Consider the following 16,919-nt stretch of genomic DNA (forward strand, 5'->3'; position numbering starts at 1 on the left):
GAATCCAGCTGAAGAGCACCTGCTCATAAATATCCACAAATCCACCCACATCCTGTTTGCATCATCACTGGTGTACTTTGGTGGGAAAGAACATGAATAAACAACTGAGTCACAATGCCTTATTTCTCAAATTTCATGCAGTTTGGGAGTTTTCCTTGTATTTGACATTAAGATGCTTGTTCCTTTTATAACCTTCATTACACATTAGGAAGAATGCATGCAGACCCAAATAGCTCTTGAATTTATAAATATGTTGCAATTGATGTATTTTATTTTACAATTATTGCGATAAATAAATGGGATATTTCAGTAATGCTTGAATGTGCTCTGTAAGTAATGCCTTTCATTGTCCTTTAATTGTACGTATTTGGTAAATGAGCTTTAAAGGTTGAATTAGTATTCATTAGGCACAGGCTACCATACATTTTCTGCAAGAGATAAAATAACTGTTTCCTCTAGTCATGCCATAGCTGAGTGGCAGCCCAGTGCAATGCACTTTTATTATAGGTATATGTTACCATTTCTTTGCAGACAAGGTCCAATTAGGAAGGTTACAAAGTGGTTATTTTTAGTTAATGGTTGTGTAATGAACATAGGTGTGTGCACTTACCAATTTTCTTATTATTTTCAGGCTAGAGTCAGAGAAGCAGGGATCAAGCTCTTCGATGTAAGCTAACCTAACCCCCCAAAATTAATGAAGCTCCGCTAATTTGTCAGGAGTATTATATCTGCATCAGTGCCTCAACTTCACAACCTCATACATCCCCATATCATCAAAAGGCAGACAGGTAACACAGGTTAGAAAACAGATGGCAGAGTGATGCCCACAGGTGCCCAGTCTCTGCAGGCCCCTGCCAACACACACTGAAATATTTGTGCCCAGCCCAGCAGCTATCACCCAGGATGCACATTTTGCAACCCTTTGCATAATGAAACAAAGATCCATGAGCACACCAAAAGCTTGTGTATTTCTGCCCAATTTCTGGCCAGCAGAACCAAAGGCTTTACAACCCAAATGTTCAGAGCCAGGGACAGTTTTTCCTGGTGGATTACTGAAAAAAAGACCTAACAACTCACTGGGCATTGGGTCTCAACACTGCAGAAAACACATAGGCAGGGGGCCAAGGCAATCAGAGGCTGAAGCAGGTTTGGAAGCCCCAAACCCAGCACAGCATCCCAGCTGCAGCTCATGCAGCACATTAAGGAGCAGCTACATGTGAAGCCAGGGTACCCACAGCAACCTCTGGCCCTGCAGCCCCTCCTGCTCCCCACTCACAACATTTCTGCCTCTGCTGAGCCCAGGGTAAAACATGACAGAAGGAACATGCAAAGAAGCAACACAAAACCAAACAGAAAAGCTATAAAAATAAATTAAAATTAAGGCTAAGAAATGCAGATTATTACAGTTTTCATCTTCCCATACAGGCTTCTCTATAAGGCTGATAAAGCAAGGCAATGCAAAGAAAGCACAGAGTATGGATTCAAACTCAAAAAAGGCACCACTTGTTAAAATAATGGCATATCAGATGGTGAGAAAAGTTTGGAACTGGAAGTTTGCATACAGCAATAAAACAGCATGATGAAACACAGAATTTAACATTCACTTGATTTAGCTCTAAATTGCAACAAATGGAAGAAGCCATGATCATTTAGGAAGTAGGATATACTTCATACAGACCAAAACGGGTCAAGCAGCCAATAACTCTATAAATATTTAAACGGCAACAGAGCAGCCCATCATGTGTATTGCCCAGGGATTTAGGCTAAATAAATGAAGTTGGCCTTTCCAACCTCATCATCTGTGATTCAGTAAATATTGGGGGTACTCAGTCACCAAGTACAGACACTGAAAAAACCACCCGCATGCACAGAATTTTAAAAGCAAATAAATTCTGGCTTCCAGACTCAATAGAAGGAAAAGATTAGTTTTTCAAGTCAGAACAATGAAGAATTAAGTTATTTTGTTGCTTGCAGAAAGGCATCTGAAGTTACAAATAAATAATATAAGCTTACATCTACACTCACCATAAAAAGTTACTTGTGATGAGGCGAAAATAAAATGAATGAATAAACTCCATGGAAAGTAGCAGACCTGTTTGCTTTCTCCAGAGAGTTAGTTGACTTTTCTGCCCAATAGCCTTAGTTTTGGCTTTTTCTATTTACAAAATTAAACATGCACGTGCTCAGGGCAGTGTTTGCACAGTCACCATGCACCCGTTACTGAGATAACAGAGGGGATGGGAAAACCCCAGCATCACCTCTGCCAGCCAAGGTCCTTACAGCAAGGACACCTGGGGCTGTTCTGCTGCTGGGGGGGCCCTGGGGCTGCCTGCCTGTACCCCGAAGCCCTAGGGCTGAGCTCACCCCCAAAAAAAGCCTTCCTCGCCCAGGTTGTAGGGCCCTGACTGCTCAGAGGATGGGGAGCAGGGATGGGTTTTGTAGCCTGCAGACAGGTTTAATCTCTAACAAGAGCAGAAAGGCAGCTTTTAACCTTACCTGCAGCAGGGAGCAGCTTTGCTGCCTCAGGCCCAAGCAGGGTTTCCCCGGCACCTCCCGGTTAGGGAACAGGAACAGCCTTTGCCCCATACCTCTCTAGAGGAGGGCAGTACCCCCAGCCTCTCCTTTTAGCTAGCCCAGAACACCTGGTAGCAATCTCTGGCAGAAGATAAGCAGCTTATAATTAGCAGTCAGGTCATTTGTCACCTGTTCCTATTGAACAGCACGTGCTGGGTGCTCAGCACCCGCCCAGCACCTCTCCCTCCTGGTCCAGCCCAGCAACCTTTACTTGTAAGAGCCAGGGTGATGTTCACCGCAGTAGCTGGTAGCGAGGAAAGTTTATTTCTTGTAGCACTGACAGGGCTGCAGCATTTCATTACCTGCTGGTAATGAGGCTTGCTGAGGCGTGACCCCTGCTGCGAGCGATGAATCAGAGCTGCTCTGCTCCAGCTGAGAAACATGGGCTGCACTGGAAACTGCACCCCCAGAAGTTAGGTGAGGGCTGGTGCCATGAAAAGCACACAGAGGAGAGGGGAAAAAAATGTTTGGAGGGTTGTGGGACAATCCCGATGCCCGCTTTAGCTGTTTATCAGCTCGTGGGTGCTCGCAGCAGCCTTCCTGCACCCGCTGTCCTGCCCCAGCAGTAACTAGAGCCCATTTTCCTGCTCTGCTGCAGCACTCAACCAAAGAGGGGTGCTGGCAGGATGAGGCCGCCATGCCGAGCATGTTGTGGGCTGTGCTGCCCCTTGTAGCTATTAGCTCCGCTTCCCTGGTTAATTGAGTGCTTAGATGCAATACTGGTGCAGAGAGGAGCAGGGATGAAGAAGGCTATTTTAAGTAAAGCCTTTTGTTAATCAGGGTGGAAATTTACTGAGGAGATCTGTGCATAAGCAGCGGTGTTTTCCCATGTTCCTACTTGGAAAATACCCAGGTAATGATGGAGTGTGGGCTCAGCCTGTGCAAAGGAAAACCAAAGCACTGAACTTCGAGGAGCGCTGTGGAGAACTTCTGTAGCTGATAGCTCCGGGCTACAAAACACATTCTGACATGTATCGATTCCACAGAAAGTCTATAATATGTAATAATGCCACTTTGTCATTTTCTATCCAATTATTTCTGCTCCCTGTCCTTGGGATTTCCCAGCTGAGCGTTATGAAGTGTGCAGGGAGCAACCTCTGCCTTCTGCTTGCTCAGAAAAAAAAGACGCAGCCGATGCTGGAGTAGCTGCTGAAATCCCGTGGCTCAGGCTGGGCAAGGAGGCGGCTCCCGCAGCCAAAACGCTCCCTGCTCTGCTCTGGGATTCTCCCAGATGTGCCTGCCCCAGGAAAGCAACACTCAGCATTGCCATACTGCAGATGCCCACTAGCCCCTTTGCCAGCAGAGCAGGAGTTGTGGCTGAGGGCCTGGTGGTGGCCCAGCGAGGTTGGGATCAACGTGTCCTGCCGGAGACATCGACAGCCCCTGAGCAGTGCCTGCTCCCACTTGGAACCGCTTTGGGGACTCCAAAATGCTGCACGGACTCGTTACACAAACAAACCTCTGATAAGCTTTGGAAAGGAATCCTTACAGATGCTCACAGCCACTGCAGCAAGACCTCGTGCCTGCAGCCATTGTTGGGAACAAAAAGCGTTCCGCTCTTAAAATCCAAAGTCTGAATTAGAGAAAAATACAACAACGCGGAGAAGACTGATGCACAGCACCTCTCAGCGCCTGATGAATCATTTCCCATGCAGTCAGGCAGATGCGCTCTGCAAATGAAAGGAGAAGGACCAGGCGCAGGGAACATCCGTAGAGATAGGGGAAATAGCACGCTCCTTCTGGCACTCGCCTTGTGCCCCTCTCAAAGAAAAGCCATTGAAATGTTAACATCCAAATACCCAGAGCACTAATACTTGCAAAAGACAGATGACCTCCTCGTTTCCCCTGTCATCCAGCATTTAGTCATCTCGCAGGCCAGGACAAAAAGCAAAATTATGCTGTGCAAATGAAGTGAACTTTCACATCAGCTCATCTGCTTATTTTCCCTTAAACGTTGCAATTATTGTTTCTATTGCACAATCACTCCTTACTGCTCCGGATGCATTATTAATATGGAGGAGCACAGGCTCTTTTACGAGCTGTTAACATTCATTAGCACTCCGGGTCCCAACGCAGAGCAAACCTTTCCCCTGCTCATTCCCATTCACGGCGTGACACCGACAGCAGCGGGGACAGGGCCGGGAGTGGCACCGACGGAGAATTCCTCCGGTGGCTTCACTGGGGCTCAGCTCTGACATCAGGCCGTGCGTCACCCCGCTCCTCGCAGTTGTCCCTGGAGACAGGACAAGTCCGGGTGATAATTATCTGGGTTCCCATTAAGCTCCAGGGGTTGCTGGAGGATTTGCTCTTGCTGTCCTGTGCAATCACATTGCCACAGGGCCGGGGCTGGGCTCCCCTGCTCGGAGGCCGGGCAGGTTGAGTGGCTGATGCTTACCGTGGGGTTTTGCCGTGCCCACAAGGAGAGAAGTGTTGAAAAAACGGCAAAACTTTTCTAAAACAGAATTGTTTGCTTAACCACGATGATCCAAAACTCACGGTTCTCTTTCTTAATGAGTAGAGTAAAAGACAAAAGGTGAGGTGCCCGAGTGCTGCTGCACTGAGCGGAGCTGCGGCCCCGGCCTGCTGCTCCTCCTGCGCCACAACGCGGGCTCAGCAGCAATCCCAGACTGTCCCCACAGCCGAGGCTTTGCTCTGCTGAACCTTCATGAAAGAAGTGATGGACGGGGACCGGGATCGCTCCAAAGGGAGCGTTTGCTGCCTTTACAGCCGCGCAGGCTTTCGGCACCTCCCGAAAGCGCTGCTACTGCTGAAGCTTGCTGGCAGGCGGTGGGTGCAGGCAGGCAGGCGGCCAGGGAAATAAAGCCAGCTCCAGGGTGGCTTCGTCTGCACTTGGCAGGAAGGCCTGGGGACATCAGTGTGGCAGGGGCGTGGTGCTAGGGCTGACAGGGGCGCCGAGGAGCTGCCCCCAGCTCCTCCAGTCCCGGTGTCCAGGGCTCGTTCTTGGTGTCCCGGCTGCCGCTGAGGGAGCAAGGCCCCATGCTGACTGGGGTACAGCCGTATAATGTTTAACTTTACAGCTGTGGTAACAAATTGTTGATTTGAACGGTCAGTGGGGACCTCGTGGCATAGAAATACGTATTGCAGGTGATACGGTCTTGTGCCTCCATAATCATACTCCTAACATCTCTGCAGGGGATTTTAACCCCAAGCAACTGCATAGAAATAAATGGCTGGTGCTCAGCAGGACGCTGGGGTTTGTTTTTTGGACTCACAACCCCTAACTCTGCAGCGGTCCCTCCCAGCTCTGTCCTGCTGTGCTGTAGAGCCTGGAAACCCATCCGAGGAGCTCTTAGTCCTGAAGCACCCAGCCCTGGGTTTCCACCAGCTGCCAGCCTGTGCAGAGCCGGAGGGCTGAGGGCTCGCACTTCATCACCGTTCAGCCCCTGGTGCTCCCTGAAAGCCAGAGGCTTGACCTTATGAGATCCCAGTTGATACTTGCTATCTCCTGTGTCTGCATTGCACAAACACGTGAAATATCACAAAGCAAAACTCCAAGGGATGTTTATCTTAGAGCAACAAGTGAAGGCAAAGCAGCTACTTCAATGTTTTTCTGCTACTAGACAGCAAATGCTAATCCTTAATGAATGGTGCCTGTGTGAATCCAGCAGCACCATTTATATTATCTGACCTTGGTGGAGTTGACTCATTAAGTGTTATAAATAGCTACTCCTAATAGGCAGTCGGTGTACAGGTGCCTTGTGTAATGATTGAGGAACAATCACAAACTAATTTTCCACTGATAATTCATAAGATATTTGAATGAAAATAAGGCTGTATTTGCATATCTCCCCAGAAGGAAGTAATCTCCCTGAAAAATATTCTGGTTTGCAAACTGCATTTGTCAATGACTTTAGCACAGTCACTTTCACAAGAAATTATGCTAATACATGTGGAAGATTACATTTCCTTGGAAAAAAAAAAAAAGAAAAAAAAAGAAGTGCAGTAAGACAGAGGAGAGCCCAGCTGACTGCAGCGCGCTACGCTGCCCTGAGTAATTGATTGCTGCACCCATTCAAATAAATCGTGCTTTGTTAGAGAAAAAAATTAGGCAAGTTAAAATCTGGTAGCTATAGCTTAGTATTTAATAAACAAATGCCATTCAGGATGTAATTAGAATATGGATGCGTTCTGTTGTGCTCAGCCCCATCGTGTTGCATCCCGGGTTAGGAGCTACATCCAGGGCTCGCTCCCTGCAAGCCAGGCAGACCCCAGTGCGAGCACAAAGCTTGGACGATTTCAGCAGTGGGGATGTGGTGCCGTTGCCAGAATCCTGAGTTCTTAATTGCCAGCTTTGAAAGTCATGTTTCTTTCAATAAGGCCATTAAGCTGTGCCTTAAATCAGCTTTTTTAGTCAAAGGATGATACAAACATTCTCGTGTCCGTGAAGCATACCACCAGCTGAAAAAATCACGAGAAAGGCTCTCCTGAATGAAGCCTATGGTCTGGTTTGTGAATCTTTAATATGCATTTCTGCAGCTCTGTTCAACACTCAGCAAACTCATATTCTCTTTGACAGGGTAGACATTTTCATAAAGTATTTATAGCAGCTAAGCAAAATAACCACATTGCTGGGGACCTGAATTCACAAACATTGCTTATAAAGTAACAGTTTTTTTAACTGAGATCTTCAGGAGTCTGTTCCAAAATCTCAGCCTTCCTTATTTATACTATAAACAGTAGAGAAATAATAAAATGGAAAAATGGAAATGCAATTAAACTGTGAACTGTGCATTCTTTTTTTTTTTTTCCTCCCTTTTCTTTCCAGTGGAGAATAGAGCATCTATAAGAATACATAGATAAATCTTGAATGTTTTGTACAACTGGATTCTAAAAAAATGGAGACACCACAGTACTGCCCCAACGGGGTGTCAGAAGTCCTGTCCAGACGGCAGAAGCCACAAGGGAGGGACAAGAAGTGACCTGGTGGGTGAAGCCCTGCTCTCCTCCTCCCAGCAGAGGCTCCTGGTGAGTAGCAGGGTGCTGCTGGCTGGTTTCTAGTGCCCATGTCCAGCAGCTGCAAACCTGCCTCTGAAAATCTCCTCCTCTCCCAGGGGGTCCTAGGCTTCGGCCGGTCTTCCAGAACATGATGTGTTCACTAATCCTTAAATAATCTGCTTTCATCAGTGGTTTGTTCTTCAACATCTTTTTTTCCAAGTGTTTCAAAGACCTTTAATTAAGCCTCAAAACCCTCTTAAGATGGCGGCCGTACCCTGATTTGACGCAGCCTTAATTGAATCAAGAGAGGTCAAAAGGCCAAACTACATCAAATAATTGGAGTGCTCCTTGAGGACCACTTTTGACCCTTGGTTCTCCAGGGGCTGGTGGTGGCCAAATCCTATTTTTGTCCCTCAAAATACCACAAACACTTCTGACTGACTGGGGCTGCCTGCTGTAAGCTTGCAAGCTGCAGGGATCCGCTTTGCTGCCATTAGAGCTGTTGGTTTTAACAGTGGCAGGAAGATCAGAACCTAACAGATGTAAAAGCCTCTGCCCCGGGATCTGCATTTTGTAAGTCACTTGATATTTTTCATTTTAAATTACTTCTCTAAATGTGGCTTGCTGGTCAATTTAGCGATATAAGTGCTTCTGATGAGCTCTCAGTGCAAGACAAATAAGCGGGTTTCAGCAATATGACCCTTAATGTTTCATAGAAATTATTAAAAAATCATAAGTGAGTGTTTCTTCCCACTAATTGCCAGTTTACAGTCATGTTCCTGTTGCCTTCTTTAAGGTGTTTCACCAGTCAGACCTTTAAAAAACGTAGAAGGAACTTGGAGAAGACATCTGTTATGATAGATTGAATGCAGACAATTATAAAAAGAAAGAAAATGGGAAAACACAAGCAATATCTCTGCGTTTCTCTGGGTTTTATGGACAGCAGAAGACTCATCCACCATCACCACCGAAATACACTGCCTGTAGGCAAAGATTTCCATTAGCAGGGTACCGCTCACACAAGAGGGAACGAGATAAAAAATCGCTGCTTTGCACGATGTTCACCAGGGGTAATTAACTGGGGATCGATTCAGAAGTAATCTGACTCCTTTTAAGTTTACAGGAACAAAACCATGACGGATGGGATGGAAGATGAGAAATTCCAGCCGGGCCGGGCAGGAATTGAGCCCGGCGTGCAGGAGCAGCCAGCCTGCCCCGAGGTTTCCCCACGCTTTTCCAAGCACAGGCATCACCTACAATTTCTTGCTCCGCTGTCGGCAGCGATGGGGCCACCAGCCCGTGCTGGCGTTGATGGGAAGGGCCCAGCCCTGCCCCTGAGCCTCGTCCTTCTGAGAAACACAAGGCTATTTAAAGCTTGTAATGGTAATTATTTATAAGCCACCTTCATGAGCTGTGTCTTTTGTTCTGCCTACAGTTTTCCCTGCCTCTGGAGGACAATCCAGCTAGCGCTGGATTTTAATAACCTGCCCCTCCTGGCCCTGCCCCTAACCCTTGAGGACAAGTGGCTGCTTTTCCAGCAGGGCACCCTCCTGCCTGCCACAGGGCTGAGGGTTGCTCCTGAGGTCCATTGCAGCATCATCTCTGCATTTGCAGTCTGTTTGCTGACTCTGGGATCCTCTAACTGGGATTTCCTCAGTTAACAGCCTCTTCGTTGCTTCTCCCAAGCCACCAGGAGCTGCAGTTTCACCTTCCCAACACTCAGTTCGCTCCCCTTAGTGCCTGCTTTTCACCCAATTCTTGCATCGAGGACCTCAACACAGAGAGAAGCACACCCAGGTGTGAAACCTGGGGACAGAAAACAGATTAGGATCCCATTTCATGATTCATATCCCCATTGCCCATTTTTAATGCATTACTACAAAGCAATGCTTTGTGCAGTAATGGTGAGCGATCGAGACATTCATCGTTGGGTGCTGGGCTTTGAGCACGGAGCTTGCTTCTGGCATCAGCGCGGCCAGGCTCGGCTGCTGGAAGCAGCACATTGCTTGTGCACCTGAATAGAAAAAAGAATTAAGTTTCTTGCCAGCTCCTCGGGGAAATAGTGGTGGAAATAATGCATTCGTGGGTATTATTTGTGTGCTGTAAAGCAGTGAAGCAGGACTGATGCGAAGGAGTGACCAGCTCAGCAATGCTGCAGCAAGGCTTTCCCAAAGTTTTCCTGAAAGTTCCCTCATTCCCTGAGCCCTCCGGGTAGCTCTGCTAATATTAGCAAAAGGAATTTTGACTTTGGTTTTCTGTCAAACTGGCGTTTCTTGCTTATGTTCCTACAGGTGCCCGTTAGGTCTGGGTGCATCACCAACCCGCAGCCCAACAGCTCACAGCGCGTGGCTTAGCTTTTATCAGGGCCCAGAACCACAATGTGCAGAAAATCTTTTAAAAACTCATTTTTTGCCAAGTCTTTTGAAAAACACATTAACTGGAAGCAGACGTTTTTTATTGACAATGGCTACTGTATAATGGCAATAGGGAATGGGCCCGCATTAAATCCTGAGCGTAACTTTACCTTAATGGGATCTTTCACCACCAGCCATAAAGAGGAGAAAACCTCCAGCGTATGCGAAGGCTGGGCAGTGCAAGGTCCTGAGTCCTTCACTGATCTGAAACTATTCATGGCTGCTTGATAAGAGATCGGCTCCCCCGGGACTTTACACTGCTCGTGGTGATGACGTCTGCTCTCGCGTCACATAAGGAACAAGGCTTCTACAGCTTGGTGTGGATTTCTGCATTTTAGACTGTACATGAAAATGTAAATTATCAACCTAGCTTTCAAATAATTGCAGTTTCCACCATATGTTGCTAAACTAACGTGAAGCTATTTTGGTGAGCATACACGTGCTTTGCAGCTACAGGTAATGAAGGTGCCCGTGAGAGCTCCCTGCCTCTCTCCAGAGACAAAGAAGCCATCACAAGCCTCTAACTTTAGAGATTCTTATTTTCATTAGCTTTTATTTAAATAAATCACTTGAAAGTAAAGTTCTGGGGGAAAAAGAAGAAGCCTTCCTAAGCTCAGGGTTTGGAACATCGCAGTTCTGAGTAAACGTTTATGGCTGAGCTATAAAGCGCCGGTAATGGAAATGCTGACAGTCCGTTAACCACAGTGGTCCCAGCTGGCCCCTCTGATAATAAATTACACGAAACGAGGAGCAAACAGGACTCTGATTCACCGGGGCCGTGGGCAACAGAGTGGTAAAACAAGTCGGGTTTCAGCACTGCCTTGTGGTTTTTTGTTTTGTTTTGATTTGTTTTTTATTTTCTCGGCTTCTATTTTGACCCAAAGGCTGGAGTGTTTTGAATTACTGTTGTGTGCGTTAAGACTTTATACTGTGAATATTTCAACATATATGAATCTTTAATACACCACTGCTCAGCTTAGCTCAGGAAATTTGAAAATTATCTGTGTAGCGACTACACAGCTTTCATAAAAACATTGTTATACGATGTACCAGCAAAACAACAAGCTTAAATTTGCCATAGTACTGGCTGCGTGCTTGCAATCAATTTAGCTTTGTACAAATGCAAAAATGTTCCCCGTGGGAATGTGCTGGATATCCGATTTTTCCAGTGCCTATGGAACGCTGTAAAGGGATCAAAAGTGACCCCAAGCAGCACGCATATGGATGTTTCACTGCACAGCCTATTAAAATGTTCCCAATTTAAAATACCTCTGCCCAGACAAGTCCAAATGCTTCGATGCTGTCAGCACAAACTTGACAAAACGGGGACGATTTGGGATCAGCGTATCCCCGGGTTGGCTGGGTCGAGCCAGGCACCGGCGCTGAGCCGCGAGCATCTCCGCAGCACAGCACATGCTAATGAGCTCCATTATTTAATAATAAACAGCAACATTTAATTAGCGCAACCATTACTATGCATAAAGGGCTTCAATTACACTGCAGGCTGGTGGAAATACGCCAGTTTGGGGTGAGGCTGGTCGGCAGGCCCCGCTCCCATCAGCGCACTGAAATGGGCTGCTGCCCTCGGTGCCTCCTCTCGCCGCTCCGTGACACGCTGAAATTGCTCCAGTTTCTGTTTTCTCAGGGATTTTGTTGGTGGGAGGGGACGTTCCCGGTCTCATCTTGATTGCCTCCACGGAGGGCCGGTGCTGGATGAGAAGGGGTCCCGTCGGAGCCTGGAGCAGCACTTGCCGCTAACACGGCCGCTCCTGCCCCCACTGCATGTCCCCAGCTGAAAAAGCAGTGAAGCGGTCAAACTCAAGTGAAACTACTCCCTTTATTTTAGCCTTTCCTAAATGAAAGTTAGCCGTTTAAAGAAAAAAGCAAAACCAAACCCAACGGTACCCTCCCCCCGTTTAGGAACAGCATACACATGAGATACCAGGTTATGAGGAAAACCCTTGGAAAAAAACGAATTTTTTGAACTTTCTGATGTAGACCAGGGACACGCCAAGACCTCAGGAATGTTCTTGGAGGGAGAAAACCAGCTCCTGCCCAGGCACCTTGTGGTGCTGGCATCTGGAAGAGCGGGCTACAGTGAGGAACATACGGGCCGTGGCCAACGTGCTGGGTCCGTGCCTGCCTCCTCTCCGTGTGCTAGGCATGCTGAAGCCCATGGGTTTGGGAAGGGATCTGCAGCATTGCTGGGAGCGAACCTCGGACAGCCGTGCTGGCAGAGGAACATCCTCCTCCTGCTCCTCCAAAATGCACACGTCGTGTCCCTGCCACCCGGCTGCCCGGGTCGGGGGATAGAGGGGCAGGAATGGCACCAGAAGGGAACCTGCCCCTTCCCCACTTGCGATGCTGTTGCCACTCGAGCTACAAGAACATTAAAATAAATTATAAACGTCTGGTGTTAAAACAAATCCCCATTTTGCAAGTTTGAAAACTTGGGTTTCTTGTAGAACATATTTTCTTCCTGGAAATTTATGCTTCTGCTTTTATTCATCAGAAATGTTTTAGTCTTAATTTAACGTTATTCTATTGATGCTTTATGGGCTAGAAACACATTGCTCTCTCCCCTGCTTGCATCTGCCCTGAGAACAAAAAGAGGAGATTCTGCACCTGTCACTGCCTCGCAACCAGCTGAAGCGAAATTGGATTCAGCAGTCGCTAAACAAAGTGCGAGCAATGAGTCAGTATGGAAATCAGACTTATTTCTTTTTAACTCTATTATGTGGCAGCACAAGGGAGCGGGCATGCTTTCTCGTACGGCGGTATATATATGGGGTGCCTATTTCAACATCTTCCTCCAGCGCTTTTTCAACAGCTCTGAGACAAAAGGGAAAAATCCCGTAGTTCTCTCTCGCGCAGGATATTGATGCACATCTGCTGTATTTGCGATTTACATTTTTTAAACTTTAAGTAGGCACGGTTAAAACGCAGGAAAATGGGGCAAAAAGAGAGGAAACATCTCAGGGCCCCGTCTGTGGCCAGCTTGCACTTGAATTTCTCCAGCAGCCACCCGTCTCTGTCCTCGCAGGTCTTTGTGCTCTGCCCGTGGCTGGAGTGGGCCCAATCCCACCCCCACCGAGAGGCGCAGCACACTTCGGTGCTTTTGCACCTTTATTTGTATCTGTGGCAGAATTTCCTTTAGCAATGGAAAAACAGGCGTAGTTTTGGGGAAAAGAATTTGGAAGAGAGATGATTGGAAAAGAAATTGATTGCAAGCAAAAGTAAAGCAGGGCACGGTTAGGGAGGACGGGAAAAAGAAGAGGGGAGGTAAGAGGCACCTACACGGGGGTGCTGGGGGGAAGGCAGGAGCAGAACCGAGTGGATCCCAGCTGCCCTGAAGATGCTGCAACAAGAACTAGGGAAACTTTGGTGCAAACAAGAAGCCTCTTGTACCTGAAATCACAAAACGCTCCTAATAACTAATAGCTTTAAGAATCAGAGAGCATTTATGTAGCGAACTTACTGATAGCTGCTGTCCGTGCTAACAAATCTATTTTCCTTCTTCAGTCAGATTCATACATTCAGGAACTTTCATCAGAAGTTTGGTTTTAGAGTCTTTTATCTGTTCCCTGTCTTAAACAAAATCCATTTTGTTACAGTGAATAAACCTAATACGTTCCCAACTGCAGTAAACACAGCATTTTTTTTTTTTTTGACTGCATAATATAGCTATTTAAAAAGTGTTAATTGCTTCTTTTGGAAAAAATGCCTGCATGTTCCCGTTTCAGCACAAAACAAGCAGCTTATGTGCTGCGCTATCAAGCCTGTTTATCTTCCCTGCTCCTCCATTCTTGCTATTCTTCACCCCAGTTATTCCGTCCGCCAGGCTCTGCATAAAAGATTGGGCAAATGATTTTAAAAGTAGCCCTTTTAAGGCTGAGCTGAGTGTGAAACAGCAAGGAAAAAAGTTATTTCACTGCCCGGTTACTCTAGCCTGGTGTGGAAGGGCACGGGAAGCCCCAACCTGCTGCTCTCGCTGCCGGAGACCAGGGCCAGCCGCAGGTCACCTTCATCCCTAACTTCTCTTCCCTTTTGCACCACGCCAGGTTTAAATGCAGAAATATCCAACCTTTGAAGCCTCCTGTTTGGAAGCAAAAGGGCAGGGAAGGGTGAAGGACCCGGCTCTGCTGAGCCCCACACCTTGCCCGCCAAGCACAGGAGTCCTTAAAAATTATGAAAATATGTATGCGTACCACAACCTCCTTCAAGAAAACAATAAAAAAAGAGCATGCTTCGCATGCCAAGATCAACACACAAAATGAAGGGAAACGTTCAACGCAGCAGAAAATGAGAGTAAAGTAAAATGCTCCTGCTCGGACTTTGCAGCAGGCAATGACTGGATTGCACGGGGGAGCTCAGCAAGCACCCAGCATCAGCCCTGGGGAAAAATAAAATAAAATAATAATAAAATAATAATAAAATAATAATAAAATAATAAGTCAGAGGAGGCAAAAATCCATCTTCCCATCACTGCAAAGAGAGACTTAAGTATTTTCCTGGAGCCCAGTGGCAGCAGAGCACAAAACCACAGCACAACGATTGATGGGGCATCCATGCCCAGCAGGAACAAGCTCCGCCGAAACCAGAAACGCCATTTGCTTAAAATCTCCTTGGGCAGTATCTGTCCGTCTCTCTTCAGCAGCAGAGGGAAAACAGCGCGGTTCGGTATCACGGGAGTACTGCATTTTTCCCACGGTGCAAAGGAATTAACGCATTGCGGCTCTAAGTGTATAAAAATGTGATTAAACCAGGAGTAAAACAGCGAGATGCTCCGGGGGACTCCTCCATGGGCAGCCCAGGCCCCCCTTGGGCCCTGCTGGCACCAGAATGCCAGCAGAGACCGCCCGCAGCCACCCCACTGGGGGTCTCCATCCCGTCCCCGTCGAGCTCTGCCGTGTCCCTGTCACCTCCCAGCTTCTCCTTTCCTAGCCCCAAGGCCTCGGCAAGCCAAATTTCCAGAAATTCTCCAAGTGTATCCAGCTTATACAGGTGTCCTTGTTGTAAGTGTGGAATTATCCAGCTAAAACAAAAAGTACTTTCATGTTGAAAGCCGATTGTTCTTTTTTTTTTTTTTTGTCTTTTTAATTCTAAACCCCTTAGTAAGCAATGCAAAACCAAAGTAAGAGTTTATCTTTTTTATTAAGACAATCCCACAGCTGGAAAATGAAACATCCTAGATTACATAAGTGACTTCAAAAAAACTCTAGAAAAAAATCTTTACAAATTTACATTTGTACAATACAAAAACTAACAGCTCATTGCATATAAATATTACATTTGGTCTGCCAACGAGTGGCATCAAAATCCCTGAAGTATTCATTTAAAGGGACCTGAGATAGCGGATGTGAAGATATGGGCATAAATATCACCTGAAAAAAAAAATAAATCAATAAAGTACATAATTCTAATAGCTTTGTGCATTTTTGGAGTATTTTAAATCATCCAGAGCATGAACTGTAGAGCCTAAATCACGTGAATGTCGCTGCTCCAACACCAACGGCTATTTCTAAATGACGTCTGCTCTAAGGACTCGGGGAGGAATGAAGAGCTCTATGTCAGTATCGCTACGGAGAACGCACGGATCAGCCCGGGGGCTCGGGGTGGATCTGAGCAGCCCCCACTCTCTCAGGAGGCCGTTTGAAGAAGAGGATCGGCACCTTCGGGTTTCCCGGCGGGGCGAGGAAGCCCGAGCCCCCCGGCTGCCAGACCCCGCAGCCAGCAGGGTGGCCGGGCCCCAAAAGCACACCAAGAACCCAAACTACTCTTGGTTGCCCACGAGCTTAAACACTTGCCGGACAGCCACAGGCTGTAAATTCACACATGCGGCCGCCGTTCTTTGCCAGGAGTGTTATAAGCGCAGCTTGTTTTACTCGAAATTCTCACAAACCCTGGTCAGGTACCCACACCCATGCACGTAAATGTATTTAAGCACCATTTTTATAACACTAGAGTTAAGGCTGTGACAGCAATTCCACTGGAACGTTTTCAGGGACTCAGAGCACAGTTGTGTACGTTTGCTGTGGGCTGAACATGACACAGTAAAAATGTACAAGCTTCCAACAGGTCTTTGCATTTCTAATACTAAAAAAGACAACTTTCAGACTAAGTTTTGCAGGCTGTTACTTACTGTACATAAAGGAGTTTTTTTTGTTTTTGTTTTTTTTTTTTCAAATGTGTAAACCTCTGATATACTAATATTGAAAATTATCTATCGCACATGCGCAGTAATTTTCTATAATACATACTTGTAAGAACACAATGACAGCTCCCTACAATACTAAATAGAGATTTAGCCTTGGATTGTTAACTGCCCCTTCAGTCTATCGTGTAAATAATTAGCGTTTTATAAAACTTTGCATGATGATTTAAAAAAAAAAAAATCAAGAAATGTAAACTCACAAATGCATTTCTAAAACACTGAACTGATGACACAGACCAGCGGTAGCAGGACACCCCAGTCAGGGCTGACAAGACATCCCGACGCCTGCAGCAATTTGGTTTTCCCTGTCCTTGACCACCCAGGTTAAAGACAGAACAGCAATCTTGGGTCCTTATCAGGAATTAGTGATTTAAACTTATTTTCTCGTGTTAGTACTGTGTGATTTTGAACGGTTGTCAGAGACACTCAGAGCCATCTAGGAGCAGCATCTTAAATGCCTGCCAAGGTTATCTTGCTTTCTGAGGTCAGCAGAGCCTCCAACATTGACAAAAGCAATACATTTTAGCTCCTTTTTCCATATTTTATAAATTACTCCAGAACAATTTTTACTACACGCCCAATGTCGGCTCTTTTCAGTGCTCTGTGAACCCGGCAGCCCGCACGCAGAAGCACCTGAGCTGTGCATTTAAAAACACGGTCAGGGAGAATCAAAATACGCAAAGGATACAAGATTTTAGGCAACCAAAAATCATTCCACAAGTTATTATTTCTTAATGACTACATTTAGCTTGTTCACCTGC

The 16,919-nt window shown here is 46.5% G+C and overlaps 1 long non-coding RNA gene across 1 annotated transcript in view; it reads right to left on the reverse strand.

Moving 5' to 3' along the window:
* The window catches only part of LOC121077446, a 14,171-nt gene extending 11,548 nt beyond the window's left edge, over nt 1–2,623 (reverse strand). Inside the window, exon 1 of the long non-coding RNA XR_005824047.1 lies at nt 2,497–2,623. This is a non-coding gene — a long non-coding RNA (uncharacterized LOC121077446). The remainder of the gene's footprint in view (nt 1–2,496) is intronic.
* Nucleotides 2,624–16,919: the final 14,296 nt, after the last annotated feature.

The sequence above is a fragment of the Cygnus olor genome, chromosome 13 (genome assembly GCF_009769625.2).
Source record: "Cygnus olor isolate bCygOlo1 chromosome 13, bCygOlo1.pri.v2, whole genome shotgun sequence".
NCBI lineage: Eukaryota > Metazoa > Chordata > Aves > Anseriformes > Anatidae > Cygnus > Cygnus olor.